Source organism: Numenius arquata, chromosome 4 (genome assembly GCF_964106895.1).
Source record: "Numenius arquata chromosome 4, bNumArq3.hap1.1, whole genome shotgun sequence".
NCBI classification, from domain to species: domain Eukaryota; kingdom Metazoa; phylum Chordata; class Aves; order Charadriiformes; family Scolopacidae; genus Numenius; species Numenius arquata.
Window position 1 is genome coordinate 73,601,004 of NC_133579.1, and position 18,767 is coordinate 73,619,770.

The following is an 18,767-nucleotide window of genomic DNA, read 5'->3' on the forward strand; positions in this document are numbered from 1 at the left end:
CAGTCTTGGCTGAGAAGTCGCAATTAAATATCAGTGTTAACCTTGACTTTTGCCTGTGCTGTTACCAAGTGCCATATCTGACTGTCTCCTCTGAAGAAGGGCCTGTTGGAAATTCTCCATAAAGATGAAATCATTTACCATGGCTGAGTGCAGTGCAAGGGTTGGTGTCTTATCACATGGTAAATGATTATCAGAAAGGGTTACCTTGAGGATGGCTGTCCATTTCACGGAATCACGAATTGTCAGAGTTGGAAGGGACCTCTGGAGATCATCTAGTCCAACTCCCCTGCCAAAGCAGGGTTGCCCAGAGCACATCACTCAGGACTGCATCCAGGCGGGTCTTGAAGATCTCCAGAGAAGGGGACTCCACACCCTCCCTGGGCAGCCTCTTCCAGGGCTCTGGCACCCTCACCAGAAAGAAGTTCTTCCTCATATTTGAATGGAACCTCCTATGTTCCAGCTTGTGCCCGTTGCCCCTCATCCTATCACTGGGAACCACTGAAAAGAGCCCGGCTCCATCCTCCTTCAACCCACCCTTTAGGTACTTGTAAACATAGACAAGGCCTCCCCTCAGCCTTCTCTTCTCCAGGCTAAAGAGCCCCAGCTCTCTCAGCCTTTCCTCATCAGGGAGATGCTCCAATCCCTTAATCACCTTAGTTGCCCTACACTGGACTCTCTCCAGTAGTTCCCTGTCTCTCTTGAACTGGGGAGCCCAGAACTGGACGCAGTATTCCAGTTGTGGCCTCACCAGTGCAGAGTAGAGGGGGAGAATGACCTCCCTCGACCTACTGGCCACACTCTTCCCTGTGCAGCCCAGGATCCCATTGGCCCTCTTGGCAACAAGGGCACATTGCTGGCTCATGGAAAGTTTGCTGTCCACCAGGACTCCCAGATCCTTCTCCTCAGAAGTGCTTTCCAGAAGATCCACCCCTAACCTCTATTGGTGCCTGGGGTTCTTCCTCCCCAGGTGCAGGACCCTACATTTGCCCTTGTTGAACCTTATTAAGTTCTTCTCTGCCCAGCTCTCCAGCCTGTCCAGGTCACGCTGGATGGCTGCGCAGCCCTCTGGAGTGTCGGCCAGCCCTCCCAGTTTGGTATCATCAGCGAACTTGCTGAGGATACACTCTGTCCCCTCGTCCAGGTCATTGATGAGTATGTTGAACAGGACTGGGCTGAGTATTGACCCCTGGGGGACACCGTTGGTTACAGGCCTCCAACTTGACCCATTTATTCAAGCCTGGAATGAATATTCCCATCCTGACTGCACTAGGTGTTTTGAATTGAGATTGTCACCACAGACAGAAGTTCTAAGCAAATTTGGAAAAAATAAACCTCAGAAAGAGATGTTCTTTGCAGCAAGTCTCCTATCTTCTTGATGCAAGCATGTCAGTGTAAGAAAAATAAAAGACGATGAAGACTTTGCATTTCTATTCTATTTCTATTTTTATTAGACCTCCCCAAGCAAGGGACGCTTGCTCCAGGCTTGTGGGAGCAGCACATCAGTAAGGTGGGGCTTTTTTGAGCAGCTTTGCATCCATATTACTTAGAATGAAATCTCTTTTAAGTGCGCTAAGAGGAGTACTCTTGACAATACACTGTTAAAGTTTAGTAACTTTAAAAGGGGGGAAAAAAGTACGAAAACAGGTTTGAACCGGCTAATAATAAAATTTGTCTGGTTGAATGCATTTACCTCTACACTCATTTAAATGAAAAGAATGTACTCCATCGAGTCCTATTAGTCTGTATAACTAAGGAACCTGGCCAAAAATGAGTGAAATAAAGAAATAAATCCCAAGTTTTACTCTAGTTTCTTGTTTCAAGCTATCTGATCAGCATGTTTCCTTTTCCTGCCCTCAGCCCCCTGAAGCAGTGGCAAGGTATCCTCTTTCACGGGAACCATCGTCATTTTACCTGGATAATTCTACCAAATGAAGCTGAATCACAATCCCAGTTTTTCACCAAGTTGATACTATTACCAGAATGGTGAAAAAGGAAATACAAGAAACAGGACAGAAATGTAAAACCTGAAATGAGTTCCTGAATATGAAATTACAAGGGGAAGGGCTGCAGAAGGTCACCATAGTCCTTTTATTCACTCTGCGCTGGGGCTTCCTGTGAGCACCTGAAAATTGTTGAGAGCACAAATCTGAAATGCTTCTGCTTCTTAGCATCCAACTGAGATAGCCCCTGAGAAAAGCTTAAACAATTGTGCCTTGCACATCTGCCTCTAGGAAACAGCATTTAAAAAAAACCAAAAAAAACCACACAAAACAAACCAAACAAAAATCAGAACAACAAAAACCCACAGACTCGGTTATTGATAATAATGTACACTGATACATCTGAAAGTTTCAGTGAGAGATGTAAGTGCCCAGAATCCCTTGGGACACAGTTCAGGCCTCGTAAAGCTGAATAAAACAACATTTTCCAGATTATTGAGGGTAATCAGCAAGGATGCCCGATGGAAGAGCGAGAATACAAGGCAGAAGCAGTTTGCAAGGCTGCTTCTCTTTTGATGTTTGCCCGTGTCAAAGCCCCCTCATTGTTTCCATCACTGTCAGTAGCATGGGAAACTACCATGGGAAATTACCACATCTTCTCCTCCAGGACAGGCAGACCACAACTGGGGCACAGCTGGCTCCTAACACATGCCCCCCCAAAACATTTTGGGTGGTGTGCGTGGAGCTCACCCTCCACCTAAGCTTTCCTGGTACCAAACTCTTCAGCTGCTGCGTCCAAAGGAGAAGACTTCTTTCACAAAGCACGTTGAACACGACGGTTTGAAAGCTCTAACAGCATAACGCTGCCGGCTTCGGCAAAGAGCTGGTCCGTACATCTACCGACCGCTCGTTTGCCTCGTGGCAACGTGGCGCTACGAATGCCTGCTGTCTTCAAGCCCTCATCTGTTCTCCATCAGACATCAGCTCTTAACGCTCTTCCACCGCTTCCTTACCACCAGCCCACACGAGGACTCTGGTGTTACCGAGGTGAGATTACGGGGTTTGGTTTTCCCTGCTGTAAATGCTCTCCCACTGAAGCCATTTGGTGTCAACCAGAATGTTAAACAAGTCACCTGAAGTCTAAAACATGGGAAAGCCATACCCCCACCCAGCATTTCCAATTCTGCAACAGAAGGACGTTGCACAATATAAAAAGCAAGATTTTTTTTTTTTCTGTTTTTCAGCCTGCCGGAGCAGGTGTTACCTTCAGCCCTTCGAGGACCCTGTCTTCTCTGCTTCTGCCTGTTCTTATCCCTAGCCCAACTCAAAGCATTGCTTCTTTTTCATGCCCAACACTTTAATCTCCTCAAACGCTGCTTTCATCCTCTGCCAATGGGACCTCTTACTGTTCTCACAGCTAAGAAACACCTCTTTCTAAGCAACCTCAGGAGAAAAGTAGCTAAAATGCCGTAGTTAAGGATCTGGATGGGGAAACATTAGCTCCGTGCTCCAGCCTGGGCCTCATCGCGCGTCCCCTGCGTGGCACTGGGTAACTAAATCACTCTCCCTCTATCTTTGCAGAGCCAGGCACGGAAGAGTCGAATCAAAATTGGATTTGCTAATATTTGCAAAGCGCTCACCGATCACAGCTGGGAAGTGTTATTAATACTTTATTACAGAGATGCAGAGACATACCCCTTCTCCTCCGCGGCCGACGGTTTGTGAAATCACCAGCTGACCCAAAAACCTCACCAGGCTCCGGCGAGACCCGCTCGAGCACTGCCAGGCTCGAGGGGAAACTGCGGGACAGAAGTCTCATTTCATCTCGTTAAACAGGCCCAGCTACACGACGTTAACGAACTGCTAGAGAACCGTGCGAGCCCCCGTCAGGGCGGCGGTGGCGCTTGACGGCAAGGGAGCGCACAAACCGCGAGCCACGTGAAAGGCTGATGAGATCTTGCAGCCCTGAGGAAAGGGACTTGGGGGTGCTGATGGACGAGAAGCTGGACATGAGCAGGCAATGTGCTCTCGCAGCCCAGAAGGCCAATCACATCCTGGGCTGCATCAAAAGAAGTGTTGCCAGCAGATCCAGAGAGGTGATTCTGCCACTTTGCTCTGGTGAGACCTCACCTGGAGCACTGTGTGCAGGTCTGGAGCCCTCAATATAGAAAGGACATGGACCTGATGGAGCGGGTCCAGAGGAGGGCCACCAAAATGATCAGGGGGCTGGAGCACCTCTCCTATGAGGACAGACTGAGGGAGCTGAGGTTGTTCAGCTTGGAGAAAAGGAGGCTCCGGGGAGACCTCATAGCGGCCTTCCAGTACCTGAGGGGGGCTACAGGAAGGCTGGGGAGGGTCTGTTTCCAAAGGCCTGCAGCGACAGGACGAGGGGCAATGGTTTTAAGTTGGAGAAGGGGAGATTTAGATTGGATATTAGGAAAAAGTTCTTTACCATGAGGGTGGTGGAACACTGGAACGGGTTGCCCAGGGAGGTGGTTGAGGCCCCTTCCCTTGAGATATTCAAGGTGAAGCTCGACGAGGCCCTGGGCAACCTGGTCTAGTTGGGGGTGTCCCTGCTGACTGCGGGGAGGTCGGACTAGATGACCTTTGGAGGTCCGTTCCGGCCTGGACCAATCTATGAATCTTGAAGCAAAAAAAAAAAAAAAAGCAAACTACCGACAAGTAAATTAAAAAGAGCTTGTGCGGGCAAATATGCCTCATTCCCTCCCGTTTTTGTAGTAGGAAAGATGCCATTCTGAAGTGGCTGGAGCGAGTTGAACACCTTTTAAGCGCGTTCTAACGATTAGCGGCATTATGAAAAAAAACTAACTTGGCGGATTTTTAAAAAAAAAAAAAAAAAAGTCTTATTTAACTACAACGCCAGTGTTTAAAGTATTAATATGCCGCTCGTTCCTACGTGCTTACATGCTTTTCAAATTGCGTTTGGTGAAGCTGGGTCCATCTGCTTTCCCACACTCCGTCAACACACGCAACGAAGTGAGCAGGGGCTACCTACGGCAGGGCTGTGCTCTGCGCAGAACTTTCTGCTCGCGTACCAGAAATTCAATGCTAATTCAACACGCTTTTGGGAGCGTTTTGAGCTAGAAAGGAGGAGGGCTCAGGAAGGGGAAGAGGGGAAGAGAGAGAAAAGGGGTTTTCACTCATCAGGATACAGGCGAACAAGTGGCCGGGAAGGATTTGCGCATCGCTGAAGGCTGGCTGTGTACCAGTCAGTTGCCTCCCGACTCCGGCGCGAACCTGTTGCGACACAACACCACGACGCGCCAGAAACCGGACAAGCGGCCGCTAATCCGCCGCACTAACTTCAAACCCTATAAATTTGCTTTTCAAACCCATCCAACAGGACAAAAGGAAGTCTGTTTGAGATTCATCCCGAGTCCCAGGCTGATGGCTAATTTGTATGAAAATGGGTTCGGTGGGTCCTGTAAATAGCTCTCCTCGGATGCTCTGTAGGTAAGTGGCCTAGGGAGGATTTGAGAAGAGATCACACACACCCCCCCCCAAAAGATCAGCCTGCACAGAGTCTAGAAAGAGACAAATGCTCAGATGTGTAGCCCCAGAAGGGATGGTGAAGCATCTTCATACAGAGAGCTGGGGAGCACCAAGGTGCAAAGGCAGAAAATGAGGATGTACTAAGGCTGCGGGCTTTCCAGGCGGATTCTTCACCGGCCGTGTGTCCTGGTTCACTGCTGTCCTGCCTCTCCCCTGTCCCTGCCTGTCCCCACAAGGCTGCCTGTCTGCCACCCCCTCCGTTGCACCAGCCACGTTCTGTGAACCGGATTAACAGGTCTGGCTCCCAAAAGGAAAAAAAAAAACAAAAAAAAAACCCAAACCAAAAAAACAAAAACCAAACAACAAACCCAATCACCGAACTATTTTAATTGCCAGGCTATTTTTAAATTCTCCGATGTTACACAACGTGGCAGGTATGACTGAGGGGGTGGCACTTATTAGCACAGGGTAAGGGCAGGAGGAGAATGAGGATGCTCTTAGCAGGTAAGATCAGGAAAGGTTTTGTCAAATGAGACAGCCTCACTTTCTCCTCCATTGGAGTTCACGCTGGCCGCTTTGCCTGTCTTTTAGGATAGCCTGATTTTGGAGTCATACTAGCCTTTATTTATAGCACAGGAATTTTAGATCACTGCTAATTTCTGCAAACTTCCACATGTTGACTCATGAAAACATTTAAACAAATCTACCAACTCTTGGAAGGAAGCCAACCAGACACAGAATTTTAAGTACTTTTTTTAAAAAAATAGTCTTACTCGGTAGGGATTTATACCAGAAGGCACTACATCAAATGCTAGCCAGGCATAGGACAGACATCATTTATATTATCACTTTGTCTGAAAGTGGGAAAAGACATTGCATTTGGCAAAGGACAGACAAGGACACAGGCAAATGAACTCGCCCTACCATCCCTGGAGGCAGTTTCAGGTGGAGAAATGAGGAAGCTATCACCTAAATCCTTTGTATATGAAGCTTGGGAGGCTTTTTGAAAGCAGAAACAATTTTCAAAATCCATGAAGGAAAAGATTCTGAGTTATCTCACTGGTTTTTTTGCTAATGTAATTTATCATCTTTGCTACGCATCAAGGTAGACGGGCTGCTGGCCATTGACTGTTAGAGATCAAGGATGGATATTTAAAATACCCCCTCTATTACAGATGGGTTTCTGGTGATGCAGGTGGGACGTTATGTACACTCACTATTAAAAACACAGACAGTAGTCACCTGCATGTGCTCTGGATGCCATATGAATGTCAACCAGCAACCCTGAAACAGAGCTCAGAACAAAAAGTTCCTCCATTCAATATAAAGGTCAAAATCTGTCCTTGTGTGAAGTCTAGATTTTAAATAAAATATTTTTTTCCATTTAAATCTCTCACACTTCACACTGAATTCTAATGCAGCCATGGTTTGTGCTTCAGGACTAAAGGTTATTGTTTTAAAATATGGGCAATACTTGATTCGTATATCCCCAACCATATGTTCAATGCCACTATAAAGTCTTCCAGTAGCTTATGCCAATGTGAAATCTGGAATAACAAGAAGACTTGTTATTCCCCTATTCAACTTTTAATCTTCTGTGAAGGTCTTCAGGAAAGCATTTAAAAAATATTATTTGCCTAAAGATTTCAATATTTGCTTCAATTAATTTCTATCCCAGTCCTATTCAACTGTAAAGTTTGGTGAGGCTAAGATTTAAGCCCAGACTGTGCAAAGCTGACTGCCTGCTACATTAAAACCAGTTTCCAAAAACCTGTATTATGTTGGCTGTACGGAGCTTGACCAATGAGTTTTATTTTCCTCGGCCTCCTTCGTCTGGAGCTCTTCCTGTGGCATCAGGAGATACTCACAGCTCCGTAAACTTTGACTGCCCAACAGAAAAATCCCCGCACCTTGTGGGATTTCCCCACCACACAGAGTGGTTGAACTCAAGGGCCAGCAAATCTCTACTTCCACTGTGTTTATGTTGAGCGGCATGGAAACTCCGAGTCAATTAAAGGAGTTTATTTGGTATTACTGTGATTCCCTCCCGCTCCTTTCCCCCCCAGCTCCCTCTTGTTAACTTTTATACATACAAAGGGGGAGGAAAGAGCTCTGCAAACACGGGACACAGTTAGGAGTTCTTCCTTCAGCTGTTCTGCTGCTGCTTGCAGTCAACTTGTAGGGATGGAGTAAAGTGAAAACATCTTATACCATGACTCACAGGCACAGAGGTTTTCTCCAAACAGCCTGGAAGCATATAATGCCAGGAAGATCATAAGTGTAAATAGCAACAGAAGACTTTGAGGGAGCAGAATTATTCTGTGGTGCAAAATGAGCCCATTCAAAAGAAAAATCCAGAAGGATGGGCTATTCATCCCAATACCAGAGCTGGAGTAATTCAAATTATTTCTACGTGGTTGATTCACTTTTGCAGAATTTAATAGCAACCTGGACCTTCCAACCTGCTTTTGACATCTGCCTGATACGTAGCCGGCACTGGACACTGGTGCAGCCTCACATCACCTTCAGCTCCAAACAACCCTAAACCTTGCTTCTGTTAAGATGATAGGAAGGAACAGTTGGACTTCTGTTCAATGTCATCCAGGTTATAATTTGCTGGGAACAGGACGAAGCAATCAAAGCAGCACAGGGGGGTTTCGTTCACTGCTATTTTTCTTCCCAAACCCAGTGCTCGCTTGGAAACGTATCACTTTATCTAGGAGATATTTTCATTCACAAGCAATTTGTCATGCGACTCCGAACTTCTGGGGCCGTATCAATTCCAGAACGGCAATTGCAGTTGTCAGCAGCGCGGGCTCCTGCGATCTGTTAAACACATTCCTGAAAGGTGGTTAGCATCCTCCCTTCTCCTTTCCTGTGGGAAAGGCAGCAGCGACGGGCTCTCACTCACCATCCTCTGCAAGGCTTCGCTGGGATGGTTTATTATACTCAAGCCCCGCCGGTCTCTTTGCCCTTCCTCCCTGTGAGCCTGCCTCGCAGGGGAGCCAGCCGGGCTGGCCGATGGCTGGCTGCAGCCTGATGACTACCACCTAACGGATGAGGCCAGCCCAGCCGTAGGGGCTGGAGACCCACCACCCTCTACCTCCGACACCCCCGGGACAGAGACAGCAAAGCAAAGCCCCATGGGCAGCCGGGACACCAAAGGCAGAGGGTAACACCCCAGCTCAATTTGGACAAGAGTATAAATTGTTTCTCAGTGTATCTAAACCTGGGGTAAGAAGATTTTTTTTTTAATTTTTTTTTTCCTTTTTTTTGGCCTTTTTAATGCGTCTAACAGGACTAGAGCCTCCACCACATATGGCCAAAGAGGCAGACGTCTGCTCTCCCTGCAGAAACACCCCCGGGACGGCTCCCGCGAAGAAAAACCCCTGAGTTACGTACAGGGTGGAACAGACACGTTCTTCGCATCCCTCTTCTTCCAGGAGGTTTCTCCATTGCAAATTAAACCCTTTTCCAGACCCAACAGTAACGTGAAATGAGGTATAAGAAATCGCTGGGGCTCCTCAGCCGGCCCCTTCAGCTGGCACGGCCTGGCAGAGGGCCACCGAGAAGAAAAGGCACCGTGCTGATTTGCACCGGCTGAGGCTCTGCCAACAACCCTTTTAAGGATTTGGAAAGAGTCCCCTGTGAACTAACAGGCCGCGAGATTTCAATCAGAGTGAAGGGGCAGGGCGATTCTGCCCAAACTTTGCCTCTGCCGAAGGAGGGGGGAGGAACGCGGCAGCGGCTGAACCGAAAGGATCCCAAACAAAAGCAGGTGCCGGCATACACGAGGTCCTGCCTGGAAAAGAGAGAGCTGCTGCAGCCCAAACCAGCATTCCTTCATACCACAGACATGAATAATATCAAATAATGCGCGAAAGGAAAGATGAGCATCGTTCTCATTGATTCTGGTTCTTTCCCACAACTGGCGCATCACAGCTACGACCGAGATCGAAGAGGAGGCTGCTCCGGTGGGGAGCAGAGGCTTTTGGCTTCAATGAAAATGCAACAAATGTCACAAATCATAGAATCATAGAATGATAGAACGGTTAGAGTTGGAAGGGACCTTAAAGATCATCCAGTTCCACCCCCTGCCATGGGCAAGGACACCTCCCACCAGACCAGGTTGCTCAAAGCCCCATCCAGCCTGGCCTTGAACACTTCAGGGATGGGGCAGCTACAGCTTCTCTGGGCAACCTGTTCCAGTGTCTCACCACCCTCGCAGGAAAGAATTTCTTCCTAGTATCTCATCTAAATCTCCCCTCTTCCAATTTAAAACTATTACCCCTTGTCCTATCACTACATCTCCTGACAAAGAGTTCCTCCCCTTCTCTCTTATAGGCTCTCTTCAGATTTTGGAAGGCTGCTATGAGGTCTCCCCAGAGCCTTCTCTTCTCCAGGATGAACAACCCCAGCTCTCTCAGCCTGTCTTCATAGGAGAGGTGCTCCAGCCCTCTGAGCATCTTCGTGCCCTCCTCTGGACCCGTTCCAACAGGTCCATGTCCTTCCTGTGTTGAGGACTCCAAAGCTGGAAACAGGACTCCAGGTGGGGTCTCACGAGCGCAGAGTAGAGGGGTAGAATCACCTCCCGTGAGAGGTGGAAATGAAATGTTTCAAATGAAAACACAACAATGACGCCAAAAATAACGTTTAACAAATACAGTGTTTGCCTCAGAAGGATCCCACCAAGGGTGCAATGTGGGCAAGTGGCACCAAGGGCTAAACTCATGAGAGTCAAAGCCGAAGAGGGATTACTTGGCTTTGTTTTAAGACACTTCTCTCTAAGCACTTTCCTCTTTCAACACTCCCAAAACCGTTGCTAGCAACGAAGCGAAGTGAAAAAGAAGAAAAATTGCGTCTAACATGCTCTCAACAAGAGAGGGCATTAGCTGGCAGTCTGCACGACAACGCAGACCTGCGGAATTTATGGCAAGCTCTGCCAGAAATGCAATATATGGATATAGTCAGCCCCTCAGAAAACTGTGCAGTTTGCCTTTAGTTAACCTTACTGTCATACCATCTAGCCGTACGCAGTGCTAGAAGGAACTGTGCTGATGGCACAGTAATCATGAAATTATCGAGGGCAAATGGCAGGTTTTAAGAGCAGCCACTTGAACTGCAGCTCTTCTTACAAAACTATCTCAATTAGAGGTGAATCTCCTCCACAGGCATCATACGCTTAACATCAAAGGATGCTGGCTGTGTATGTTTCTAAAAAGGTCTATCAGTGTATAAATGGAGCTGTATCTCCTCAGAAAGCAGAAGATACTGGCTGAACACCAAGTGCCGTCGAAGGGTGCTCAAAATTGAGAAAGCAGGACATACTACATGCTTTCACAGAAACACCGGTGTACAGACAAGAGTGATTTATTGCAAATATATGTAACTGCTATTATATAAATACCATTGTGTTAGTCATCATGTTCTTCTAGATATTAAAATCCCTCTTGCTAATGAACAGCAACCTTAAGCTACTCCAATTCCCTAAGTAGGTCACAGGATACTGGGACATTCAAATCCTTCCATCCAGCGGTAGGACATGCAGCAGCTACACCGCAGAAAGTGCAATAAATATAAATATCTGTATTTCATCTGGCTGTGCTTGTTTTGTTGGTACGCACAGCTTGGTCCTCTTTGCACGTGGAGAGAAAGAGGTAGTGCAGGTTATAAACCTATGTTTGTATACATGAAGAGTGCTGGGGAGCAAGAAGCAGGGAGAAAGGAGCCGCGCTGAACTCCCGGAGGAGTGAAAACACTTGGCTACCACCAGCAAATCTTCCCCCAGTTCCAGCCTGTACCCTACCATCTCATTGTCAGATTCTACAAGGGATCCGAGGCTTAAAGTTCTTGCCTGTTTCAGGGGCAGCTGATGGGATTTAACATCCCATGTGTCACCCATGACATGGCAGGACTTCCCACTTTGGTTATAGTTCTACAATAATTTTCCCTAAAAATGCGCTAGGCTATCCTCTAGCCTCTCTCTAAACTCCCAAAGAAACACATTCTTATTCTTCTTATTAGTGCTTTAAACACAAATTAACTACTCTGACCAAATGACCAGAGACCTGATTTCTAGTCCAGCCCTATGAACAGTTTTACGGGCACGGGGTAGAGGTAGGAAACTACAGCAGAAGGCTACGAATGAGGGGGCAGAGCAAGCATTCCCTAAGTTGGCTTTGTGGATGAGGAAAATGGTCTTGGAAGCAGTTTCCTAAATACACATGTACAATAAATTATATTGGCATTTTATTCACTGTCTGTATCTTCTACTCTGCTGTCTCTGTCATCTTCTCATACACTGTACTTAGAAGCCTTTTAAATAAAGTAAGGGAGGTTATTTAACTAAGGCTCTGTTCCATATAAAACACTCTTCCCTGGGCACTTTGATTAATCTTGGTTAAAACTTAATAGAATAATACATTCTGATATGCTTTTCTACATTTCTCACTGGAGAGTCTCCTCTCTTCCTGCTAGCTTAGGTTACAGAAACCCCCGAATTTAAAAAAAAAAATCAGTCGAGATTCATTTAAAGAACTCTTCCTCCTCTTTAACTTTTGCAATTCATTAGACCTTCAGAATTAAACCAAATGGGATATCTTCCAGTTCCCCAGCGGGTTTTTGTTAGTCAGAAAAAAAAAAAAAAAGAAAGAAGGAAAAAAAAAGAAGTTTTCCTGCATGTGCCTTTCAGCTTGTACTGAGAAAATCCCAGGCTTTTCGTGTGAGCAGCTGCAGCAGGGTTACCCAGGGTCGGCTTGGGTAGGAAGCAAAGGTTTCCTCCAGTCAGTTAGGGGGAATGTAGCCACGGTTGGCAAAAGGGGAAAGAGAAAACAACTTTCATTCAATTCAAAGTGCTTCTAAAACGAAAAGCAGCAAGAAACGTTTAAGAAAGTGGCTTAGCTAATGGAGATGATGAAGAGAGGAAAACCAAAAAAAAAATCTAGATGAAGTCCTAAACATTCAGCAAAAAAGTCCACAGAATCCAAATAAACCCCTGACCGACCGCTGACGTGAACTTTTGATTTTATATCTCTGCACACAGCCAGTGTACCTTAACCTCACAAACCTGTGCTCAATACCTTTCTTCCAGTCCTCGCTCTCAGCTGAAGCAGCTTTGACTCCCCCAGACCCTCCAACCAAGTGACCCATATCCCTAAGAGCTCAGCAGCTTGCCCATCCCAGGTACCTTGTTATACTGTAGGGTATTTACTTTGGAGCAGGTCAGGAGGAACATCCCCCCACCCCTAAAACTAAAGGGGAAAAGGGGCAAAACCTATTTTGAGAGCCTCTCTGTAGCACTACCCACCAGCGGCCGCTTCACATGGGCTCAAGTAGATCCCACGACAGCATAGGAAGGTGCCTGTGTCAGAAAGCAGATCCATTCTGCAGGCTTTGCTGCATCCAAGACCCCACCTCTCTGAGGACTTAAAAGTCAAAAATAAACAAAACCATCCTCCTCCTCTAAAATCCCCCTCAAACCCTAAAATGGCACTGTGACTTGCAAGGTTCTTGGAGTTTCAATTTCCATCCTGTTTACGAGAAAAGGTTCTTCTTACCCATAAACGAAAAGCAAAGCTGATCAGCTTTAATATTACTAACCCCGAAAGCAGCTCTTTCTGTTCCTCAGAGCCTGCCCCCAAATTGTGTACATGATTATTCTCCTTGTCCAGCATGTGCCGCTCATTAAAATCTCTGGGAGATGCATCCACATGAACCACCTGATGAAAAAACCTGCAGTATTAATTTTCAATACTGGTGGCATTTGCACCTCCTCCCCATTGCACAGGGTAAAACGATGGTAAAACTGACTTTAAGAATATTTCCCTAAGACTTAAAAGAACATATGAGCAAGCTGGCTTTTTTTTTTTTTTAAAAAAAAAAAAAAAAAAAAAAAAAGAAAAAAAAAAACAAACTCATGTCGCACCTGACAGATTGCAATAGCTGCAGAAACTGAAATTCGGTTTATCTCCGGAAGAACTGCAAGGAAAGGATGCAGCAAAAGCTACCCCAGGAGGGTAGCTGCCGTGGCCACCAGGACCCCTCCTCTGCCTCTGCGCGGTGGCCGCAGTGCCAACCCCCACCCCAAGGGCAGCCCCCATGTGCTTTGCAGAAGCCCAACAGCCAGTGGTAACACCGCGCAGGGATGAACTTGTGGTACGGAGGATTAACAGAACAAGCAAAAATAGGTGGGTTTCCTTCCCTCTGACCCACCCCCCCCCAATATTCTGCCCCCACGCCGTACACTACTGCAGCCAAAGAGTGTGGTGGTGCTGTTTTACACAGTGTCAAGTGTTTCCCTCCCAAAGCATTCAGGCTAAGTAAGTCTACATCGTGTACATAAGTAGATGTTCAAATAATCTCCAAAATCAATATTGATCGGTCACAGATCTTGTTTACCATGCTTTTATTCTACCAGCTGTACGCCTCGCTGGGAAACCACATACCTATAGAAAAACAACAAAAAAAAACAAACCACCAACCCAAACAACTCTTATTATTTGGTTCATGACAAGATTAATGACTTGAAACACATAGATTAGTTTCTTGTTTCAGACTACACCAGTCCTGTAACAGCAGATCCCTGTTGCGAAACGCAAAAGAGTACAACTCAATATGCTATTCATGAATAATCCAATGTGGATACAGAGTTATTCGGCTACAATGCAATTAAGAACGAAAAAGAGAGGGTAACAGCGGTAAACACCCAGGGATATTTTGAATTTAATTGGGATTAGCACGTAATGCGCTTACAGCCTTTTGAAGGGAGGCTACGCAGCAGCGTATTGAGAACATGGGCGTCTGAAAGCCCCACGCACCTCATTTAATGGTCTTTTCAGCTGGCAAAAGCTGCTTTCGACAGTGGGTTTGTTTGCAGGGAGTTTAACTATTGCTCGAAGCTGAACTGCACCGGGGGGAGCAGGCTCCAGTGCTAAAGTACACTTTGCAGGCTCAGGGCAGGGGAGCTGAAGCATGGTGAGGGTATTTCTGAAAGCCCATGACCTAATCTCCTCTCGCACGCTCAGCTCCTCACACAGAGAGATGCTGCATGTCACACTGGGGAGTGCTTGCCTTGAAGAAAACGGTAGAATAAAGACAGATCTGAAGGGGTTGCCAACATGAGGGTGGGTGGGTGTACAGTAGAGCTACCGGGATGCTACTTGGAGAGCAGGCGTCACCTATATGCCTTCTGTGCATAGTTCTTCAAACAGAGGTAAAAATAGGGGGAAAAATAATCAAAGACTATTTTCAACTCGTGTTTTGGGAAGCTGTGTGGGAAGAACCTGTATGGGAAGACCCCACCTGGAGTACTGCATCCAGCTTTGGAGTCCTCAGCACAAGAAGGACATGGACCTGTTGGAACGGGTTCAGCAGAGGGCCACAAAGATGATCAGAGGGATGGAGCACCTCCCCTATAAAGACAGGCTGAGAGAGCTGGGGTTGTTCAGCCTGGAGAAGAGAAGGCTCCGGGGAGACCTTATAGCAGCCTTCCAATACCTGAAGGGGCTACAGGAGAGATGGAGAGGGAGTCTTTGTCAGGGAGAATTGAAAGAGGGGAGATTTAGATTAGATATTAGGAAGAAATTTTTCACTATGAGGGTGGTGAGACACTGGAACAGGTTGCCCAGAGAAGCTGTGGATGCCCCATCCCTGGAGGTGTTCAAGGCCAGGCTGGATGGGGCTTTGAGCAACCTGGTCTGGCGGGAGGTGTCCCTGCCCATGGCAGGGGGGTTGGAACTGGATGATCTTTAAGGTCCCTTCCAACTCTAACCATTCAATGATTCTATAAGAAATCAAACAGCCCTTGATGGTTTATCCTTCACCCACAGGAATATTTCTGGCTTGTAGCAAAGTTTTGGTGCTGCCCAGGTTGTTTAAGAGGCAATGGTGCAAATATCTAAGAGAGGGCATCCATTGGCATCTCAGATAGTTGTGCTGCCCTTGCCTGGAAGGATGTATCAGGGAAGAGAAAGGGCTGGTTCAGAGTCCACATCACTGTTATGGGCTCTCAAAGCATACTCAGCAGCTATCAAGTTCACAGAGGGCATCTCTAAGGCTCTATCATGGGGCTAAGCAGAGGCTTAAAACCAAAGTACTGTGAATTTTAGCTTCCAAATTTCCACAGCTCATTTCATTTTTTTGGTGACTTCCTCTAGTAGGAGGATAGTATGGAAAACTTGGGCACAAAGGGGAATGAAAAGTAAGGAAACTCTTAGAGATTTTTTTTCCTTTCTACCTGCTGATTCTCTCCTTCAGATCACAAGTGTCAGAACGGTTTTATAAAAGTTATAAAACTTATAAAAGTTTGCGGCAGCGCTCCCACTGCAAAGGCCCTACTGTCCTTCACCAGTCTTTGAAGATTTTCTTCCTAGCTGTTCCCACCGTGCTCCTCCTCAGTTACCAAACCCAGTGGGAATGAGTTGCACATGTTGCCTCAAGTATGTCTACTACTGCAAAGCTTTGTTTGTATGTGGTGATAGCGGGGGGAAATGGTTTTATTCTAAATATATCTCCCCTTTACATCTGGGTGAAGAGACAGGGATGAGGTTATCCTTTCAAGTGCTGGTAACCGGGAGTAGTGTATTTGTTATTGCTGCACCTCTGAGAAAACCCAATTAGGGGCCGTTGTACCAACTGGTATTTTTCTCATGTAAGGACAATCTCTGCTCTGGTGAACTTACACAAATCCACCCTCTGCCAACAACTTAGCAAAACACGGAGCAAATATTCCGCTGACTTATGTCTGCTGCAGCCCCACTGAAATCAATGAGGCTGGCCCACTGGTAAATCGAGCAGAATTTGATTCCTGTGTTTATTTGTGGATGGCTACGGAAGAGGCTGACCAACTCTGCATGGAAAAAGATAACCCAGAACATCAGAGGTAGCTTCTGCTTGGACTGAAGCTTCAGAGGGCCGGGGACAGAACATGGGAACGGATGGACGAATCCTTACAAAAACAGCAACCGGACTTAGCAACTTTGCTTTGTTAACCTGAAAAGTGCTCAGGGAGCTCCCACGCTGGGGGAGAATTCACATGATCTCACTATTACGCTTACTCCTCCCGCTTTTCATTTATACATCTAATTTGAATAAAAGGAAACCAGCTGCAGATCAATGACAAACACCACAGCAGTGGTAAATCGAAAGCAAAAGCCAAAGAAAAACCCAGAACAAGATTTTTTTTTTTTTTTTTTTTTAGCAAGGCTGCAGAGCCTGAAACATGCTTCATCAGCCAGGCACAAGCATTCACAACTGGCCTGAGCACTGCAAGCAGCACAGCAACATAAATCCAAACATGCACCCTGTATTAGAACAGGAGAGCATTAGCATTCGCCAAGCGGCTTCTAGTTGCCACAGGTTTAACACCACGGAAGGAGTGAAGGGGCATAGCTCAGAGCCAAAGTAATTAAAGGTTTGGGCTGATGACTGGGATTAAGATACCAGCACCCCTGTTTATCTGTAAGCACCCAGGAATCCCAGGAGCAGCTGCACCAGCTGCTGAGCTGCTACCCCAGGATCAGCAAGGATTCGTGCATCACAGCCTGCAAGTATCACTCCGCAGGGATGGAAGGAGAGCTGGATGAAGCCTCAGCAGGATGGAGAATACTTCTGAAGCTTGCACCTCTGCTACAAAAAGCATTTTTGGAGACCACAAGGTCTAAAAAAGGCTGAAAAGTATCAGCACCTAAGAATTAGAAAGACACGGGACCTGGGCTTGGAGATATTAGGCACTGGTGAGGCCTCACCTCGAGGGCTGTGTCCAGTTTTGGGCCCCTCACCACAAAAAAGACATTGAGGGGCCGGAGCGGGTCCAGAGAAGGGCAACGGAGCTGGTGAGGGGTCCGGAGAACAAGTCTTGTGAGGAGAGGCTGAGGGAGCTGGGGGTGTTCAGCCTGGAGAAAAGGAGGCTGAGGGGAGACCTTCTCGCTCTCTCCAACTCCCTGAAAGGAGGGTGTAGCCAGGGGGGGTCGGTCTCTTCTCCCAAGTCCCAGGCGATGGGACAAGAGGAAATGGCCTCAAGTTGTGCCAGGGGAGGTTCAGATTGGAGATTAGGAAAAAATTCTTCACCAAAAGGGTTATTGGAACAGGCTGCCCAGGGAAGTGGTGGGATCGCCATCCCTGGAGGGATTTAAAAGCCGGGTTGCCATAGTGCTTAGAGACATGGTTTAGTGATGGTTTTTTGTCAGAGTGAGGCTGATGGTTGGACTAGATGATCTGAAAGGTTCCTTCCAACCTAGACAATTCTATCATTGTATGGCTGGGAGTAAAGCATCTCTTCAGCATCCTGCAGAAAGCTAGCCAGCCTGCAATCAGACCCAGTGGAAGCTGTGGCTCTCGCTCATTGACTAGCCAGTTGGGTGGGTTGAGAGACAGATAACATCATGTCTGCACCCTCACTTCAGAGGCAAAAGTCTGGACAGAAAAAAGTATGCTACCATGAAGTGAGCAAATACAGGAATTATTTAGAAGCTCACGGGGAGTGGAGGAGGAAAAGTCTGAGCACAGGCAAGGTGCGGTAAAACATCTTAAAAATGAGCCTTCACACAGGGCTCTCCGTCATTTCCAGGATGCTCTAGACCAAGCTGGCAGGCTGCGGTGCGAAGGCTAGTTTTGACTGGCACGCAATAGCTCCTGGCTTCCAGCGATTTCCAAACTCAGCAAGAGCTAGGAGCCAGGAGCCACTACCTCTCGCAGACACACTACCAGCATGCTTAATTTGGGAAAGGAAAATACAGTCTGGCACATTAGCCCTGAACGGCTGCCAAGTCCTGCTCTCATCTCTGCAGCGCTGGAGCTGGCCAAAAAAACAGGGGGGAAAAAAAAAAAAAAAAGAGTCCAACGCCAGGCTGGACTCGCTCAGTAACGATCCCCAGCCATCTCTGTCTCGGTGTGCTTAATCTTCTTCTGAGCATAACAGGGAATCACAGCTCATATTCAGAGCTGACAGAAACGTCAAGCCATGAGCAACCTGGGAGAAATTGGGAGTCAGGCAACACAACACAAAAGTGAGTCTACGCCGGAGCTAGCACACCCTGTAATGTTGAAATAACTAGTTCTGGAGATCGTTGGTCGGGCTTGGTTCACCATCCTGCTCGATACCACCACCAGGTATGACAAAAATCTTGCCTCCAAGGCTGCTCCACAATACACACTCCTGTGGCCTAATCCAACTATAATTAAATAAACCTGATTTCAAACGGGGAAATTTCAAACCTATTAAGAAGAAACCTGTAGCTATTATATGGATTAAGAAACACTTGGGAATTATACACACATGTATTATTAACAGAGTTAGGCCTAATTGGAAGAAAACCC